This window comes from Panthera leo, chromosome C1, assembly GCF_018350215.1.
Source record: "Panthera leo isolate Ple1 chromosome C1, P.leo_Ple1_pat1.1, whole genome shotgun sequence".
NCBI classification, from domain to species: Eukaryota; Metazoa; Chordata; class Mammalia; order Carnivora; family Felidae; genus Panthera; species Panthera leo.
This window is the reverse complement of record NC_056686.1, coordinates 87,962,724-87,982,784: the sequence shown is the minus strand read 5'-3', so window position 1 is coordinate 87,982,784 and position 20,061 is coordinate 87,962,724. Positions and strand designations below refer to the sequence as shown.

The 20,061-nt window shown below is 35.3% G+C and overlaps 1 protein-coding gene across 1 annotated transcript in view; it reads right to left on the bottom strand.

The window, feature by feature from the left end:
* The window catches only part of AMY2B (amylase alpha 2B), a 45,948-nt gene that overhangs the window by 25,702 nt on the left and 185 nt on the right, over window positions 1-20,061 (bottom strand). The window lies entirely within an intron of this gene.

Sequence of the window (20,061 nt, the reverse complement as noted above, 5' to 3'; positions counted from 1 at the left end):
ATATATTCCAGAAGTGGAACGGCTGAATCATATGGTAATTCTATTTTAAATTTACTAAAAACTGCCACACCATTTTCCACAGCAGCTATACCATTTTACATTCCCACCAACAATGCACAGTGTTCAATTTTGCCACATCCTCATAAACATTTGTTTCCTGTTTTTGTTTTGATAGACATCCTGAATGTGAGGTGGTACCTATGTGCATATTAAACATTTATACATATTCTTTGGAGAAAACTCTATTCAAATTATTTGTCCATTTTTTAAATAATTTTTTAAATGTGTTTATTTAATTTTTGAGAGAGAGACAGAGCATAAGTAGGGGAGGAACACAGAGAGAGGGAGACACAGAATCTGAAGTAGGCTCCAGGCTCTGAGCTGTCAGCACAGAGCCTGACGCGGGGCTCTAAGTCATGAACCGCAAGATCATGACCTGAGCTGTAGTCAGATGCTTAACCGACTGAGCCACCCAGGCACCCCAAATTCTTTGCCCATTTTAAAATTAGGTTGACTTTTTTGTTGTTGAATTTTAGGTGTTCTCTATGTTTTCTGGATATGAATCCTGTATCAGATTTATGATTTGCAAATATTTTCTCTCATTCTGTGTACATCTTTTGATATACACATTTTTAAAAATTTTGTGAAGTCCACTTTGTCTATTTTTTCTTGTTACCTATGCCTTTGGCATTGTATCTAATGCATCACTGTCAAATCAAATGTTGTGAGCTTTTGCTTTATTTTAGGAGGTTTTTTAGTTCTTAAATTTTTGTATTTTGATCCATTTTGATTTAATTTTTATATACAGTCTTAGGTAAAGGTCCATATTCAATCTTTCGCATGTGGATACCCAGTTCTCTCACCACCATTTGTTGAAAAGACAGAGCTTTCCCACTGAATGGTCTTGGCATCACCCTTGTCAAGACCATTTGAACATGTATGTAAGGATACATTTCTGGATTTTATTCTATTCCATGGGTTTATATGTCTGCCTTTATGCCAGTACCACAATGTTTTGATTACTATAGGCTTGTAGTAGATTTTTTAAAAAATGTTTATTTATTTTGAGAGAGAGAGAGAGCATGAACACACAAGTGAGAAGGCACAGAGAGACAGACAGAATCCCAAGGAGGCCCCGTGCTGTCAGCACAGAGCCTGATGTGGGCTCAATCCCATGAACTGTAAGATCATGACCTGAGCCGAAATCAAGAGTTGGAAACTTAACTGACTGAGCCACTCAGGTACTCCTTGTTGTAGGTTTTGAAACCAGAAGTGAGTCCTCCAGTTTTGTTCTACTTTCTCAAGATTGTTTTGGCTACTCAGGGTCCCTTAAGATATGAATTTTAGGATAGGATTTTCTATTAAAAATGAAAAGCCAGTGGGATTTTTATAGAGAACATTGTATTGAATTTGTAGATCACATTTGGGTGTATTAACATTTTAATACTATTAAGTATTCCATTCCATGAAAATAAGAAGTGTTTCAATTTATGTCTTCTTTAACTTTTTTCAGCAATGTTTTATAGTTTCCATCATATGAGTTTTCACCTCTTTGGTTAATTCCTAAGTATTTTATTCTTTTTCATGCTATTACAAATGTAATTTTTTCCATAATTTCCTTTTCAGATTGTTCATTAGTATACAGAAATGCAACTGATTTTTTTTAAGTTTAGTTGTTTATTTGCCTATTTATTTATTTGTTTACCTATTATTTATTTATTTATTTATTTATTTATTTATTTATTTATTTAGAGAACATGTGGGAGGGACGGTGGTGGGGGGGCGGGGAGAGAGAAAAAATCCCAAGCAGGGCTTGGATTGGGCTTGGAAAAAATCCCAATACAGGGCTCAAACTAATGAACTGTGGGATCATGACATGAGTTAAAATTAAGAGTCAGATGTTTGAGCCATCCAGGCACCCCAAAATGCAACTGATTTTTGCATGTTGATTTTGTATCCTACTACTTTACTGAATTTATTAATTCTGACAAGTTTTGTAATGGAATCTTTATGATTTTCTAATATAAGATATTTACAACTTGATAAAATAAAACTCAATAAAACAAAAAGTGGAAATAGGGCCTAAATAGACATTTTTCCAAAAAAGACATACAAAAAGGAAACTGGTACATGAAAAGATGCTCAACATCATTAATCATCAGGAAAATGCAAATCAAAACCACAGAGAACTAATACCTCACACCTGTTAGAATGATTATCATAAAATAGATAAGAGATAATAAATGCTGGCAAGGATGTGAAAAAAAGAGAACCCCTCTACATTGTAGATGACAGTGTAAAGGAGTACAACCACTATGGAAAACATAGTGGAAAACATAGTTTTGAGGTTCCTCAAAAAACTAAAAATAGAATTACTATATGATCCACCAATCCCAGTAATTTGTGACAACATGGATGAACGTGAAGGGCATTATGCTAAGTGAACTAAGCCAGACACAGAAAGAAAAATATGGCACAGTATCACTTGTAAGTGGAATCTAAAAAAAAGGAAAAAAAAAAAAAGTCAAAACTATAGTCAGAGAGTAGAAAAGTGGTTAACAGGAACTGGAGGATGGCAGAAATACAAAAACAGTTGGTAGAGTATAAACTTGCAGTTATAAAATGAATAAATAAAGTCTGAGGACCTAATGTATAACATGGTGACTATACTTGGTAACACACTCTGTAATTGAAATTTGTGGACAGAACTTAAAGGTAAATATGTCAGATGATGGATATATTAATTAACTCAACTGGGGGGGGCAGATTCTTTCCACAATGTATATGTATATTAAATCATCACACTGTACACTTTAACTATCTTAAAAATTTATTTCTCAATTATAACTCAATAATGCTGAAGACCATACCATCTGTGAACAGAGATAATTTCACTTCTTCCTTTTCTTTTTTTTTTTTTTTTTTTTTTTAATTTATTTTTGGGACAGAGAGAGACAGAGCATGAACGGGGGAGGGGCAGAGAGAGAGGGAGACACACAGAATCGGAAACAGGCTCCAGGCTCCGAGCCATCAGCCCAGAGCCCGACGCGGGGCTCGAACTCACGGACCGCGAGATCGTGACCTGGCTGAAGTCGGACGCTTAACCGACTGCGCCACCCAGGCGCCCCTCACTTCTTCCTTTTCAATTTGAATGCTTTCCCTGCCTCCATCCCCACACCCCTGGCTAGAATTTCCAGCACTATGTTGAAGAGAAATGGTGAAAGTGGGAATCCTTAACTTGTTCCTGATTGTAGAGGAAAATTTTTCCCTGCTTTTCAGCATGGAGTATGATGTTCACTGTGGGTTTTTCATATATGGCTTTCATTATGCTGAGGCAGTTTCCTTCTATTCCCAGTTTGTTGAATGTTTTTATCATGAGAAAGTATTAAAGTTTGTGAAATGCTTTTTCTATATAATTTGAGATGACCATGTGGTTTCTGTCCTTTATTGATTGATTGATTGATTGATTGAGAGAGTACACACATGCCTGCAAGCAGGGGAGGGGCAGAAAGAAAGGGTGAGAGAATCCCAAAAAGGCTCCACCCTGACTGCATGGAGCCTGACGTGGGGCTTGAACTCATGAACTACGAGATCATGGCCTGAGCAGAAATCAAGAGTTAAATGCTTAGACTACTGAACCACTCAGGCACCCTAGTCCTTCATTTTTTTAATGAGCTGTATTTAATGAACATTGATAAATTTTCATATGTGGAACCATCCTTGCACTCCAGGAATAGATCCCACTTGGTCATGATGTGTAATTCTTTTAATATGCTGCTGAATTTAGTTTGCTAGTATTTGGATGAAAAAAAAATTTTTTCACATCAATGTACATAAGGGATAGTGGTTTGTGTTTTTTCTCTTGTAGTGAGTAAGCTTTGCTATTAGGGTAATTTTAGTCTCATAGCATGAGGCAAGAAGTGTTCTCTCCTCTTCAATTTTTGGGAAAAGGTCAGGAAGGACTGGCATTCTCTCTCCTTTATGTTTGCTAGAACTCAAAAGTAAAGCCATCAGTTCCACAGTGTTTCATTGTCAGATTTTGGTTACCAGTGCAATCTCCTTACTAGCTATAGGTCTATTTTTGTGCATAATTTAGTCTTAGTAAGTTTTGTATTTCTAGGAGTTTGTCAATTTTGCCTAGTTATCCAGTTTGAGTAGAATTGTTCATCATACTCTTATAATCCTTTTTATTTCTGTAGAATCTGGAGTAATGTACCCACTTTCATTTCTGATTTTAGTAAGTCTTTATTAGTCTACCCATTGTAAGTGTGTCAAGTTTGTTGATGTTTTTCAACAATTAACTTTTGGTTTCATTGATTTCTATTACTTTTTTATCCTCTATTTCATTTATCTCTATTATTTCCTTCCTTCTACTAGCTTTGGATTCTTTTTCTAGTTCCTTAAGTTGTAAAGTTAGCTTGTTGACTTGAGATATTTCTTTTTTAGTGTGATTTATAACAATAAATTCTTCCTTTAGCACCACTTCTGCTGCATCCCCTAGTTTTGGTACATTATTTGGGTTTTCAATTGTCTCAACTAGTTTCTAATTTCCCATGTGACTTCTTCTTTGACCCACTGGTTGTTCAAGAATTTCATTTAATGTCAGTGGTAAAGTGAATTTTCCAACTTTTCTTCCATTATTGATTTCTAATTTAATCCTGCTGTAGTCAGACAACATACTTTGTACATCTCTTTTTATAGATCTATTGAAACTTAATTTGTAGCTTGATACATGGTCTACCCTAGAAAATGTCCCATGTGCATTTGAGAAGAATGTGTATGCTGTTGTTGTTAGGTAGAGTGTTCCGTATAGGTTAGTTCTAGTTAGTTTATTGTGTGAGTCCTCTATATCCTTATCTTCTGTCACATCTATCCATTGTCATAAGGGGAGTACTAAAGTTTTGAACTATTAGTGTAAAATTGAATATTTTACCCTTCAATTCTGTCAGTTTTACTTCATATATTTTTTGATTGTCATTAGGTGCATAAAAGTTTACAGTTGCTATATCCTTTTGCTTTTTTATTAAAATTTAATGTTCTTGTCTCTTGCAATCTTTCTGATTTAAAGTCTATCTTGTCTGATATTAGTAAAGCCAGCCCTGCTCTTTTGATTACTATTTGTATGCAGTATCTTTTCCCATCCTTTCATTTTAAATATTTTTGTGTCTTTGGATCTAAAGTGTGTCTCTTGTAGACATAATATAGTTGAATTGTGTTTTCATATATTCTTGCAACTGTTGAGTTTTGAAGAGTTGAATTCATTTATACTTAAGGTACTTACTAAAAAGAGGGACTTCTGTCATTTTGTCTATTTTCTATATGCGCTATGGCTTTTTTGGTGTCATTTCCTGCCTTATTAATGTCTTACGTTGATTTTTTGTAGTGACGTTTACTTTCTCATTTCCTTTTGAGTTTATTCTGTAGCTTTTGTAATTACCATGGGGTTTACATTTAACATTCTAAAGTTTTAACACTTACTAAATTCAATAACATACAAAACCTCTGCCTTTACAGTTCTGTCGTCACTTTTCATTGTTGAAGTCCTCCAAATTACATTTTCATACATGTGTACCCCAAAACATAATTATTTTAAATATCATTCGTCTCAAAGTATGTAGAAAACAAACTGTGGTTACTAACCACAGTTACAATGCTGGTTTATAAATTAATAATTGTTTAAAAAATGTATTCGTCTCTTAAATTGTGTAGAAAACAGGTGTATAGACCACTATTATAATATTGGCTTTTATAATTGCCCATATATTTTCCTTTATTGAGATCTGTATTTCTCCAAACAGCTTTGAATTACTGTCTAGTGTCTTTTAAGTTGACTCTGCAAGACTCCCTTGAGTATTTCTTGCAGGGCAGGTCCAATGGTAACAAAATTCTCTCAACTTTATTTGGGATTGTCTTAATTTCTCCCTTTTTTTCAAATTTGTTAAACATGTATTTATTCTTGAGAGACAGAGCATGAGTAGAGAAGTGGCAGAAAGAGACAGACACAGAATCCATAGCAGGTTCTGAGCTGTCAGCACGGACATGAACCACAAACCACAAGATCATGATCTGAGCCGAAGTTGGGATGCTTAACCAACGGAGCAACCCAGGAGCCCTCTCCCTCACTTTTGAAGAATGGTTTTGCTAGATATAGGATATCTGGTTGAGAGGTTTTTTTTTTTCTTCTTTTTTTAGCACTTTGTATCTATCAGCCTATTGCCTACTGTTTTCCAAAGTTTCTGAGAAAAAAAAATCTGCTGATAATCTCATTGAGGATCTCCTGCATTTAACAATTCACTTCTTTCTTGCTGTTTTCAACACTCTGTCTTTGTCTTGAAAGTCTGATTATGGTGTGTCTTGATATGGGTCTCTGAGTTCATCTTACTGGAAATTTGTTGAGCTCTTGGATCTCTATATTCATAATTTTCATCGGATTTAGGAAGTTTTCAGCCATTATTTTTCAAATATTCTGTCATTTTCTCTCCTTTTCTGGGACTCCCATAGTGTATATACATCTGTTTGCTGGTGTTCCACAGATCCCTTATGCTCCGTTCATTTTTCTTCAATCTTTTTTGCTTCTGTTCTTCAGACTTAATCATTGTCCTCTCATCTGGGTTGTTGATTCTTCCTTCTGCCTACTCACATCTTCCTTGGAATTCCTCTAGAGACTTTTTCATTCCATTTATTGTCCTTTTCAGTCAGGTTTGTTTTTTTCCTAGCTTTCTGTGCATCTTCCTTTAATCTTTTGAGCATCGTTACAGGTTGTTTTAAAGTCTTTCTCTTGTAAATGCCATCAGGTCTACTTCAGGGACAGTTTCTGTTTTTTGTTTCCCTTTTGAATAGGTCATACTTTCCTGATTTTTATTCTGTCTTCTGGTTTTCTGTTGAAAACGACATTTTAACCTAACAATATCTTAATTCTGAAAATCAGATTCTTTTCTTTCCCTAGGATTTACTGAGGAGTTTTTTGGTTGTTGTTGTTGTTGTTGTTACTGTTTTAGTTTTTTATTGTTTTTTGCTGTCTCTGTGCTAAGGATCAGCCTGAGGTATAAAACCTAAGGTCTTCTCAGATATTGTTTGAGTCTTTCCTTGGGTATTTGTGGTCAATTTCTAATTTTTCCCATATATGCATTTTTTTCTTAATTTTTTTAACATTTATTCATTTTTGAGAGACAGAGACAGAGTGTCAGCAGGGGAGGGGCAGAGAGAGAGCGAGACACAGAATCCAAAGCAGGCTCCAGGCTCTGAGCTGTTAGCACAGAGCCTGAGGCGGGCTCAAACTCACAAACCACAAGATCATGACCTGAAGTCAGACACTTAACCGACTGAGCCGTTCAGGCGCCCCGATATATGCGGTTTTTGAATATCTAGTCTTTAATGTCTAGCTCTCTAAAGGGAAAAAAAAAAAAAAAAGACAGAAAGAAAAAGAAAAAAGAAAGGAAAAGAAACAGAAACAGAAAGGAAAACAAAGAAAAACGGGGAATATAGGAGGATCAGTCCTTTTATACCCTTGGAAGTCACTTCATAAGGGGTTGGGGGGTTGCTTACAATGGAAAGAGGTAGAACAAACATGGTTTCTCAATTCTTTACCTCCATGATCAAAAAAAGAAATCAGCCATCAGCACTGATACCCAATATTTGGAGGTGAAGGTTCTTTTTGTCTACTCTGGCTCCCACTAGCTGTGCACAAGCTGCTCCAGGAATACATGCAGAGCTGCCGGCTATATGGCTGGGGTTGGTTAATAGGTAACTGCTACTCTGTTAAGAGCTAAATTTGAATCGAATTAACTTGTTATTTACTGTGAGAGCTTTCCCATGTTAAGTTGCAAGGCTTCAATAGACTCCAGAGTTCCAAAATAGTTACATCAAATAAATACTTACCAGTGCAATTGTCATCTAGTTGGGGAGACGGATTCCTGGTGCTTCCTACTCTACCATGTTTCCAGAATCCTTTCACATACAAGTTTTTTGTGTGAGAACACAGTTTTTTGTTCCTTTTAAATAGTCTGAAGTGTGAAAGCTAGATCACATATAAGTGTACATTTAACTTTATAACAAACTTCTTCAAACTGTGGCAAAGCAGCTGTACCATCTTGTACTTCCATCAGCAATGTACAAAAGCTATAGTGCTCCATTCTTGGCAATTGTTGCTACTGTCGGAATTCGTTTTAAGCCATTCTAATAGGTGTACGGTGCTATATTACTGCGGCTGTTTTACATTTATCTAAGGACTAATGATGTGCATCTTTTCACGTGCTTATTTGCCATCTGTCTTTGGTAAAGGATCTTCAGATTTATTATCCTTTGGGGGGGCTGTTTTTTTCTTATTTAGTTTTGAAAGTCCTTTATATATTCTGGATAAAACTCAAATATATGTTTTGCAAAACTTTTTCAGTCTGTGGCTTGCCTTTTCATTTTCTTAGCAGTGTCTTCTGAAAAATACAAGATTTTTATTTAACAGAAACCAATTCTTTCTTCCTTTCCTTCCTTCCTTCTTAGTATGTTGTACTTAAGAACTTGTCTAAGCAAGGTCATACAGACTTCATCCTATTGTTTTCCCCCTAGGAGTTCTATAGTTTTACACTTTATGTTTAGGACTATGATTCATTTTTGAAGAGATTTTTGTGTAAAGTGAAAGCAATGTACAGAGGTTTTTATTTTTTAGCTTATGGATGTCCAATTATTCTAGCAGCATGTTGAAATGACCATACTTTCTCCACTGAATTGTTTTCTCACCTTTGTAAAAAATTACTGTACATGTGTGAGTCTATTTCTGGACTTTTCTGTTCCAATGATATGTGTGTCCATCTTTTTGCCAATACCACACTAACTTGTTTGTAATAAGTCTTAGAATTAGGTAGTCTAAGTTATGCAATTTAAAAGATTTTTTTTTTTTTTCAAAATTGCACTGGCTATTCTAGTTCTATTCCTTTTCTAAAGAAATTTAAATCATGTTGGAAATATCACAAAATATACTGCTAGGATTTTTGAGTAGTAATGAATCAACTGGGGAAGAGTTGATAACCTTAAGAATCATGAGTCTTTTGACTCATGTACACAGTATCTATCTCTCCCCATTTATTTAGTCACTTTTCATTATCAAAACTGGTGAAGGGTTGTAGGTTTAGTACATATTATGTAGATTTATTATTTGATACTATTGCAAATGGTATTTTTAGAAAAAAAATTCAATATCCAGTTGTTCATTGACTTTTAACCTTGCAACCTTGCTTACCTCACTTATTAGTTGTAGGCTTTTTAAGTCTTTGGGATTTTCTATAATCAAGTCATCTCTGAATGGGGACTTTATATATTTCCAATTTGTATGGTTTTTGTTTTATGCACTGGCTATCAGTAGATATTGAAGTGGGGAGATTAGTGTGCACTTTCTCATTTTGTTCTCAATCTTGGGGGAAAGAATTAGTTTTTAGCCACCATCAGGACATCTGTAGGTTTTGTAAACACTATTTACCAGATTTAGGAAGCTCTTTTCTAGTCCTATTATTACTAAGATTTTATTAAGAATGAATGTCTATCAAATGCTTTCCTTTCATTTATTAAGATGATCATGTTTTGTTTTTTTTCCACCTTAGCCTCTTGATATGGATTACTTTTACTGATTTTCAAAGGTTGGGCTAGCCTGTATTTCCCAAGAAAAACTGCATTTGGTCATGATTTATAAAACTCTTTACACATTACTTGATTCAACTTAATATTTTGAATCTACACTCATGTGAAATATTGATATGTAGTTTTCTTGTATCCTGTCTTGTTTTAGCATCAGGGTAATACAGGACTCATAAAATGAATTTGGAAGTATTCTCTTGTATAGAATTGTTGGTTTCCTCATTAATGTTTAGCAAATTTCACCAGTGAAGCTATCTATCTAGGCCTTTAGTTTTCTTTGCAGAAAGATTTTTAACTACAAAGTAAATTTATTAAGTAGCTATAGGATTGTTCAGGTTACCTACTTCTTGAACAAGCTTTGATATTTTGTCACTTTTATGACATTGGCCTATTTCATCAAAGTTGTAAATTTATGGAAACACATTTTCAAAATATTCTAAATATTTTCTTACAACTTTGGGGGTATTTTTTCTTTGCAATTTGGCTAGAACTTTCTCAGTGTTATTGATCTTTTAGGCATTAGTTTTGTTTACAATACTTTCTACTGTTCTGCTTACAATTTCACTGATTTATTTATTATTTCCTCTTTCTGATTGTTCTGGGTTTAATTTGCTCTTCTTTTTCTAGTTACTTAAGGTGGAAAACTGAATCATAAATCTGATTTTTCTTCTTTTCTAATATAAGCAAATTCTCACTAAACACTCTTTTGGTATATTCCACAAATTTTTTATGAATTTTCACTTTCATTCAGTTCAAATACTTTTTAATTTCCATTAAGAATTGTCTTGATCCACGTTATTTAGAAATATTAATATCCAGAAATTTGAACATTTTTCACATTTTTTCTGTTACTGATACCTAATTCAGTTCAACTAAGGTCAGACAATATACTTTATATGATCTGTTAAGGTTTTGAACTTATTAATGTTTTATCAGTACCAAATCATGTGTCTTCCAAATGAATCACTGTTGTTTAGTTCTTGGGATGGAAAGGAAGAAAAATCTTACTATTTATGCATAACAGGTAAACATACAGTTCAAAAACAAAAAGTATACTGTGATATTAAAATTTCATGTAGAGTGATTAGTGAAAAAAATTCTAAAAATGTTCCTTTGGGGAGGGCATATGAAAACATAGCTGCAAAACACTGGATTAGAGGTGTTCCACTATTTTATTTTAAGTTGTGATATAGGTCATACAGAAAGATGCAAAACAACAACAACAAATTACAGACCCCATGTCCCAAGACCCAGATTTAACAGATGTTAATATTTTACCAAAATATTCTTCAAATAACTTTTTAAAAGAAATGTACAATATATAGAGCTATCCAAACCTCAATCTTTCCTTCCACCCTTTTCTCCCACAGCAAGATATTAAATGCCTCCATAAATATTATTTAATGGTATTTTATGCATCTTTTTCTAAGCTCTGAAGTTTCATACAATAAATTACCTCTTGCTCAGACTTGCTTCTTGAATTCTTAAGATTTTCAAATATCCTAGTGTATCAGTACTATATCATAATTTAAAAAAATTAACATTTCTCGTATAGTCAAATACCCCTTTTCTCATTTTCAGTTGATGTAGTTTCTAATAGATGTAACCCCTTTTAATCACAGATGTTCTAACATGTTGATTCATCTCCTAACTTCACCCCAAGGCATTAAAGCTTATGCTTGTTGCATACAGGTTCTCCCTTTCCCAGTATTTTTTCAATATTTAGTGAGTTTGAGCCGTTTACTTTAGATTTCTTACTGGCCTTTATGTGAATCCAATACCTCTATAACAGCTTCCTTTCAGAAAATGTCAGAGTAGGATATATAGTAACTTCAGTTCTTGGATAGAACTGAATAGAGTGAGAACACTATTCCTCCTGAGATCATCAGTTCTCTTACGTACCTAACATATGTGGTTGGCTATCACCTCTCCTGAGCAATCATACTGAGGTCAATATTCTTTGTTTTATATGTATTAGTGAGTTATAAATAAAACAAATATCTTACTAACTTACAGCTAAAGTTTATTAAAAAAAAAAAACAAAAAACTCCTCCATTGCTCACAATGGGAAATGTTCTCTTCTTATAGGGTGATGAAGATCAAATAATTACTGTAAGTACAGGTGCTCAATAAATATTATTTTCCCTTACTTCTTTTAAAAGCCTTGATATATCTTGATATTGATTTTAAAGGAGTCTTATTTGTATAGCATATACTTTCCAAATCATCTAAAGCAGAAACCTGAATGCTACTGCCTTTTGATTTACCTAATCAGGATTATGCTGATTCCATTTATGTTACTATAGTAGGAGGCAGAGCCATGCTAGGTTGGGATGAGGAGCACCTGCATTATTCTGTGCCTGACTACTTAAATTTTATACCCTATAGGTCTCACTTCCCTCATACTAATCCCAGCCTTTGTAGAAGGCATAAATGGAAAATCACATGGAAATAAAAGTATATATTGTATATTGTAGTAAAACATTTGATTTTGGCTGTCAAGTACCTACTTTCTTAATTTCATAGCACTGTGCTTTTCCTCTGAAGAACAAACCCTTTCTAACTCTCACTTTATGTGGTTTATATGAAACTTCACTCCTTATGCTTTAAGGGTAACATATATGACCCATAGTCAGCCCATAAGGGTGCCAAATCCCTCCAGCAAAAGGAAAAAGTACTTATTTAAAGTTTACTTTGTTTATAGTAACTAAAAAATTCAATGACAGACTAGCTGTTAGGGTTTTTAGTATAGGTTTAAATTATTAGTACTTCTCCATGATTTTTTTAAAAAACTCACTGATAACAAACAATTATCACAATTACCAGGATAATGCTTAGCAGCTCCAGGTATAGCTCTATCCAGTTGAAAGAAAGGAAGGAAGGAAGGAAGGAAGGAAGGAAGGAAGGAAGGAAGGAAGGAAGGAAGGAGAGAGAGAGAGAGAGAAAGAAAAGAAAGAAAAGAAAAAGAAAGAAAGAGAAAGAAAAGAAAAAAGAAAAGAAAGAAGGAAAGGAAGGAAGGAAGGAAGGAAGGAAGGAAGGAAGGAAGGAAGGAAGGAAGGAAGATCTGTACAAGCCCTGGAAATCCTTCTAATTGGACCTATTCGGGTCATATGCTCAATTTATGAAATAGACACAGTGGTGGGATGGTTGTACATTATCCATAAACAGGTTAATAATTCCTGGACACCAAAGTTCTTAAACTTGCCAAGAAGTCTCATCGTCCAAGTGTGGCAAGAAGTGTGAAGGCCAAGGACAGGCTGTCCACAAAATGTGCCACCTTGGCATACTAATTATTAAGAATGCTCTCCCCCTCCCCACCTTGTCTCCAGAAAGCAGGAAATAAATGAAAGGCACTCTCCCTGAGGTATCTTTATCACCAGAGATAGGAAATTCAGAGCTATGAAGGTTGTGTGAACATGTCTTGTTAGTTTTAGTAATTTACAGCCATAGCCTAAACTCTGTTTAGAATCCTTCGCTATTTGAAGCTCCCAAATTAAGTTTTCTTTATCTTGTCAATTCCTCATTGATTTATGTCTGTGTTGGAGTAAGCAGTTAGGTTCTAACAGGATACCTGGAGACCAGCAACAAGGAAGTCATGGCCAGCTATCAGAAACGTCAGAGAGAGGACTGTCCTGGTAGCAGTCCACAAGAATCTGGATCAAACCTGACAGGCCCAAGATGGCAGATGCCATGACAGGAAACCCCAGACCAAATTAGTAAGAAAAAGTATAAAAGCCTGCTTCCTGCCCTAAGTAATAAATATTCCACCCCCTAGTTAACAACTGTCAGTAAAAGTTAGAAACCCAACCCCTAAGGCACACAGCTCTCTCTTGAGCTCACTTGCTCTCATATCTCCAGAGTATACTTTTCAGTTTAATAAACTTTCCTGCTTATGTCGCTCATCCACTGTGTTGTGTGCCTGTCCTTGAGTTTTTTCAAGACAAGACAGACAACTCTTGACAACTCCTTCAGCTAGGTTGAGGCCCCCCCTGGCCTGGAATCTCCCTGGGTCTCCCCAGTTCACCTGGCAACATCTGCATAAAATGTACAGAAGCATAAAACTTGAATATTTAAGACTTCATGTTATTATTGGGCCTCCATTAATTAAAATTTGTTTTTTTCCTACTATGAATTTGTTTCATGTCAGCTTAATTCTTAGACCAGTTAGAAGAATCTTGAAGGAAATTTTTTCCTCCCCAACAGTTGGCTAGTTGGCAGGATAAACTTTAACTGGCTAAATATTGCTCACCCTGAGATTGCTGTAGTTGAGAAATCCTGGCACATCTGAGACAGCTGGCAAAAGGTAAGATTTCTTACCATGTCAACCTCCTGCAATCTGTCTGCAAGGTCCGGTGGAACAAGCGGCATGAGTCCTTTTTCTTTCTAAATTTAGAGGAGCGAGAGAAAATATTTTTGGAAATAGTTGCTTGGGCTTAGCAATTCGAATTAATTTGGTAGAGAGTACTCTTGGTTTTTACTGACTGATTTCCTCCCAGAGATCGTCGCTCCATTGTTATAAAAAGGAATTACTACAGGTTAAGAATATCAACAAAGGCCCTTACAAGTCTGCTGTTCAAACTAGTATTACAGACTTCTGAGTTCACAATTCTCATCAGACTGGCATATGTTTTGACAAACTTTGCTGTGTGGGTCTCCCACGTAAAAACTGGATGAGGTTTTTCCTTTTGTCTTGCTTTATGTCTTGAGAACTTGGATTTGTGATCTGTGAATATATTCTCTCTGGTCTCCACCACTCTGGAGGGTGTACTTACTGGGGTGCACCTTGGTAGCCACAGAGAGTGAGGATGTGAGATATGAAGTTGAAAGCAGCACTCTCTTTGTCCAGCCAAGCCAGCTCTCAGAAAGGTAAGTCATAAAAGGTCCCAGTCCATAAGGGACTTTTGTGGTTTGCCGCTTATTACTGCTGAAAAGTCCCATTCCAGTAGCATCTGCCTGGTGTCACAGATTAGTGGGTCTATGATTGGAGGTATCTCAGGTTTCTGTGTGCTATCAAAGACACTGTTTTCACTAAATTCATCCACACTGCCTATGTAACAAAGGTTTTTGCTTCCTTAGACTATTTCTGGGAGCTAACTTTGGGATCATGAGAACTGTATCTATCGTCTATGCCCTCTAGATATGCCTCTCACATTCATGGCCTAAGCCTAGAAAGTCACCTAGGAGTCTTTCCATAAAAAGGCTTATCGGTTTGAGTTGCTATTAAAATTAGTAAGATCTTGGGGTGCCTGGGTGGCTCAGCAGTTATGCATCCGACTTTGGCTCAGGTCATCATTTTGCAGTTCATGAGTTCGAGTCCTGCATTGGGCTCAGCGCCGACAGTTTGGAGCCTGGAGCTTGCTTCAGATTCTACGTCTCCTGCCCTTTCTGCCCCTCACCCGCTCATGCTCTGTCTCTCTCTCTCTCTCAAAAAATAAACATTAAAAAATAAGTTTTTCGGGGGCGCCTGGGTGGCGCAGTCGGTTAAGCGTCCAACTTCAGCCAGGTCACGATCTCGTGGTCCGTTAGTTCAAGCCCCGCGTCAGGCTCTGGGCTGATGGCTCGGAGCCTGGAGCCTGTTTCCGATTCTGTGTCTCCCTCTCTCTCTGCCCCTCCCCCGTTCATGCTCTGTCTGTCTCTGTCCCAAAAATAAATAAAAAAAAAAAATAAGTTTTTTTAAATAAATAAATAAAATTAATAAAATCTTACTCATCAATGGTGAGACAATAAATCCTTCACATTGGCTGTTTCAAAAAAATTTCTTTATACAGAGCTCTTGTCTTAATAGTATAATAATTGCGAGCCTTAGGGATTCCCTTGACAAAATGAAAGAGAAATTAGACCTAAGACAAATACTGATGTCTACATTCAAAGTAAATTCCCCTTCTTAAAATCTGGCCCCATCTGCCTATTTTAACTTCCCTTTCCGTACAAAATTACTCCAGCCTAAACTCTAGATTCAAAGTATATAGGTTACTTATGTCAATGCTAAATAAAAACCCGTGAAGTGGAATTTAACAAAAGCACTGAAGCAAGTGATACGGCTCACTTTCCTGTTTCATAAGAACTCCTACTTTCCAGAGCTCTGTAATCAGGCTCTGCCAGCTGTAGGCATTCCTATGCAATATCATTTGTAGATATATCCTGAACCACCCCACCCAGGGGGAAAAAAATTTCATGTCCCTAGGAGAGCAGTAAATCTTAAAAATTACAAAGCCCGTTTTTACCTCCACTTTCAGAAGATCCCACCAAATTTAGAAAGAAATTAGAAGATTAGTAGCCACTCACAACCTCCCCACTACAGAATAAACAGATGCCCATAATTTCTTATGGCCTTCCTACAAATGAACAGCAGAAGGCTGATATTCAGGGGCTAACAGAAGCCAACATTGAATTGTGAAGGCTTCTGTTAAAATAATTTCTACAGAATTTTTTACAAAGATATAAATCTTCTGATTCCCACTTTAGTTGAAATCTCCCTGATCTAAAGAGGCAAGTTTAGTTAAAATGGCTGATCAATCCTGATATTCTAGCTGTAATTCAGTTCTTTGTGGGAATTAGAAACAAGTTTGCCTGCCAAATTTCTACAAAACCAAAAATGCAACTCTAGAAGCAAATCACCCCCTCCCTCCCCCCCCCCCCCCCCCCCCCCCGCAGTCTCTACCAATTCCAAAACCTCACCTATTCCTCTTGACACATTTATAGATACTATAAAGATCAGGATATTGAAGCAAAATTGTCCTGTATTTTAGAAAAAGGTAAATTCTAAACAGCAATTATCCTGTAACTCCTAGAAAACACACACACACACACACACACACACACTTTACATTCTTTTTCTGTCCCTTAAAGTCATAAATCTTATATCTCTGAAGTGTAAATACAGCCCACAACTACCAAGGCAAAGGAAAAAAAGAAGGAAGCAGGTCTTTTTTTTTTTTTTTTTAATTCTTATTTATTTTCGAGAGAGAGAAACAGAGCACAAGTTGGGGAGATGCAGAGAGGGAGACAAAGAATCCGAAGCAGGCTCCAGGCTCTGAGCTGTCAGTACAGAGCCCTATGTGGAACTCAAACTCATGAATCAGGAGATCATGACCTGAGTCAAAGTTGAGTCATTTGGCTCAACCAAATGAGCCACCTGGGCACCCCCTGAAAGCAGCTCTTTTTAAAAAGTACACTGCAAAAGGGCTCTCTTGCCCCTTTTTCTCTTCAAATATTGCTAACTGTAAGGTTTCTGCCTTTGTCAGTATATGTATCTATTGTAGATATATGGCTGTTTCTAACTCCAGTTGGTATTGCTAAAATTAATTTGTAAAAGACCTCTGTTTAATTTGCTTAAAGAAAATTAAGCACATAATAATTTTGAATTCCTAAAATTTCTCAAAAATAAAAAAGAAAATCCAAATGAATTTCAACTTCATGTGATCTGGGAAAGTATTTGGTATTAAAACTAACTGAAGGTTTTAGTTTAATTAAAATAGACATGTCTTTAGAGTTATCAGCATTAAAATAATACTTTTATTCCACCTGGGTTTACTGAAAGTCAAATAAGTTCATGTAATCTCTACTGCAAAACTTGTCAGCCCAAAACAATATAAACTGAGAATAATGTCAGATTCTGCAGACAGAGTTGTTTTTGTGGGCAACCTACACCTAATTGTTAAGAACAAGTAAGTAGACAGATATAGGTAAGATAAAAAGGTTTTAGGTCAACTTTTAAAATATTGTCCCCAAATCTTTTTGGTAATCTGAAACCTAAAAGTTTTGCTAACTGAGGAGTTAAGGTAAATTTAAGGAATATCTAATAAATCATTTCCAAATATGATAAAATAATGAAACATTAATTACTGAACATAGATTTATCTACTTTTGGTTTCCTTGTTACAGAGAAACTAAAGATAAGCTTGAGTCTGATACTGAACATTTTATGTTTTACTGAAAGATTATATTTTGAAGAAGCACATTTCTTGAAATTATGAATTATGTCTCATGTCAATTTAATTCTTAGATCAGCTAGAAGAAACTTGAATAATAGAGGAAATTTTCCTGCTGAACAGAGGCAATAGAAGTTCTGGTCATCACAGTGGAGAAATTGACTGTCTAAGATCTCAGAATGTTTACGTCACCTTTGGAATCGGTGTGAGTTGAGAACCACCACAACTACTACTACAAGAGTTAATATTTATGGAGAATTTGAATACAATATAGATATACATATATCAGACTCGTTAAGTATTTTATATTCATCACACATCTTTACAACAACCCTAAGTATTATGATTATGCCCAGGGAAACTGATAGAGAAGGTAATAACTTGACCAAGGCCATAAAGCAATTAAGCCTTAGAAACAAGATGTGATGTTAGAATATACATCTATAAAACCACTGCAGTATACCACTTTTCAGTAAATTAACCTGAACTTCCTGTCACTGTAGAAAAGTTTTATGATTAATTTTTAAAAACTGTTTTTTGCATACCTAACACAATTACATGTTCTAAGGAATAATTTTATTTAGCTCTTAGCTCACTGCTCCTGTCATAAATCTTAATAATTTCAAAATCCACTTAGATATTTCTTTTAATACCCAAGTTTCTCAATATCTTTAATTAATCTCTTTCCATGACTCTGCTTTCACTCAACTACCATGTCCACATCCTGGAACTTGCAGTCACTAATTACCGTATTCTCTCTACTATTGTCAATTGCAGTCACCTTATTCTCTTATTTCAACCTCCCAAATTTGTACTTCTTACTCTAGTATATAACTCCAACATATCTTTAATCATACTGCAATCTGTAATTGATCATACCATTTCTCCATTGTGTCTTAACCTTCATTTTCTCACTTTGCTCTTTACGCAGATCTCTTTCTACACCCCTTCTTTATACTCATTCCCTTGAGTGTATCAACACTTTTTCATTTCTCCCACTTGGCTGTATTCACCTAGGAATATTCCAATTCTAATTAAATTCAATTCTGTCTACTTAGTGATAGCACCAATTCTAGAATACTTGGAAATGAACATAGAACTATTTGACTAGTGTCACTTAAATTAACAACAGACTTCAAAACACCACTTAAGTACCTTCTAGCCATCCTTCTAAGTCTATTCACTCTGCCATTCAAGTGTCTATTTTACACCTTCCTTTTTGCCCCTGGATCCAACACTCTTTTCCTCTTCAAGATCTTACTTCCTTCCTATTTCACTGAAAAAAATAGAACACAACTTCTACATGCTCCTACTATGTATCTACCAAACTATAACCATTTAGACTTACACAATCTGTCCCTTCTGTTGCTATTAATGAGATGTTTGCATGCCCATCTTTAAAACTAACTCTTCTATTTGTACACCATATCTGTACCTCCAGCAATATCCCTTTCCCTCCTATATCATCCTTGGTTTTGCGTTTTCCTCTACTGGATTAGTCCACACAAACGTGCTATATCCTAAATCTTTATAAAACAAAACAAAATCAAAAACCTTTTTCATACTGTACCTCCCTAGATTAAGAGAACATTTTTCTATTCCCCTTGAGAGCAAGACTCTTCTAACAGTCATCTTCATTTCTCACTATATTAAATTCCTCTCTGCTATTCTCTCTAATACCTCCTCTCATTTCTTCCATCCATCAAATCAGTTTGTCAGGAGAGGTGTGTTAAGAACAGATCTGATGTAGTTGACCACCCCTTCCTACTTGAGATACCTTCTTCATTTGGCTTCTGCCTATTCCTTAGTCTTCTTTACATATTTGACATCTAAACACAAGCATGTTCCCGGATTCACTTCACCATACTTCTAATGCTTACCTTTAAAATTTCTATTTTCTTTATTTCACGATGCTATGAGGAATAAAATGTGATTCACAACAGCATTCTAACAAAGACCCAAGTCTTTGGGCAGTGATTCTAAGATGAAGCTACTATTACATATTCACAGGACACTTTTAATAAACAAATTAAATATATCAAAGTTTTAAATTAACACATAGCTGAAACTAATTTCACTAAGACAACAGGATACTTTTGTATGGAAAACATTTACACCTTTAAGGTTTGGGGGCACCAAAATAAAAGACAATTAAGAACAAGAATACAAATCCCCTGAAGTGGGAAAAATCTCCCACTACTAAAACAAAACAAGCAACAACAAAAAACAGCAAAACTCATAGCCAAACAAACCACTCCTAAAATAATTACAAGAAATAAGAAGTAACATTAGTATAAAAAAAAAAAAAGTATGTGAGTGCAGTGGTATCCAGGTAAGAAGGAAAAAAAAGCTGTATCCGTAATCATAAAAGAAAATTTCTATTTAGTATTGTAAAATTACCTGAAAAAAAAATTTTTTTACCTGAAAAATTTTTTATGTAATTATCAAATTACACTTTCCAAATGTATTAAACATAAAGAAAAATTAAGAACATTTATTGGAAAGA